We start from the raw sequence: 1,124 nt of genomic DNA on the forward strand, positions 1-1,124 counted from the left end.
AGCTGGACGGGATGCCAGTCCATCGCAGCTTTACTCAAGAAACAGGAAGAAAGAGTGAGAGAAAGTTGGGGTGAAAGAGTACAACAGGGGTCACCACTACCCCCTGCCAAAGCCTCGTGGAGCTTTAGGTGTTTTCGCTCAATAAACACACACAACGCCCGGTCTGGGAATCAAAACCGCGATCCTCTGACCGCGAGTCCACTGCCCTAACCGGTGGGCCATAGCGTCTCTGCTTATTTATGCTGGCAGCAAAGAATTCTGGAGAGCAAGAGGTGATGAAATCATGAAAGGCTGTTTTTGCATCTTCTTCTGATTTGAAGTCTTTTCCTTGCAAAAAGTTGTCTAATGCCTAGAAAATGTGATAGTCAGTTGGTGCAAGGTCTGGTGAATATGGTGGATGACAGAGTACTTTCAAGTTCAGTTCTTGTAACTTGAGTAGCGTTCTTTGTGCAACAGGTGGTCAGGCATTGTCTTGCAACAGAATTGGCCTGTCTCTATTGACTAATCTCGATTGTTTAATTGCATGTTCACTCATCATTTCATCCAACTAGTTGATGTATACATCCACTGTAATTGACTTACCAGGTCTTATGAAGCTGTGGTGGATGACACCAGTGCCGGACCACCAAACAGATCCTGTTAGCTTTTTTTGGTGAATATTCTTTTTTTGGGGATTGTGTTTTGGCTCTTTGTCTCTATCCAGCCACCATGCAGAACAATGGTTGTAAAGAATCTATTTTTCATCATGCGTAACAATATGATGCAAAAATGGTTTGCTTTTATGCTGTAACAGCAAAGAACAACAAGCTTCAAGATGACAGATCATTTGATGCTTGTTCAGTTCATGTGGTACTCACTTGTCCAGCTTCTTTACCTTGCCAATTTGTTTCAGATGGTCCAGTACAGTTGGAATCGAAACATTAAACCTTGCTGCTAACTCATGCATAGTCTGAGATGTATCTGCTTCCATTACAGCTTCCAGCTCATCATTATCCACCTTGGTCTCGGGTCTACCATGAAGCTGATTTTCAAGAGTAAAGTCACCAGACCAGAACTTCTCAAACTATCAACGTATAGTGTGTTTATTCACCACATCTTCACCAAACACCTATATATATATATAT

This window comes from Octopus bimaculoides, chromosome 1, assembly GCF_001194135.2.
Source record: "Octopus bimaculoides isolate UCB-OBI-ISO-001 chromosome 1, ASM119413v2, whole genome shotgun sequence".
NCBI lineage: Eukaryota > Metazoa > Mollusca > Cephalopoda > Octopoda > Octopodidae > Octopus > Octopus bimaculoides.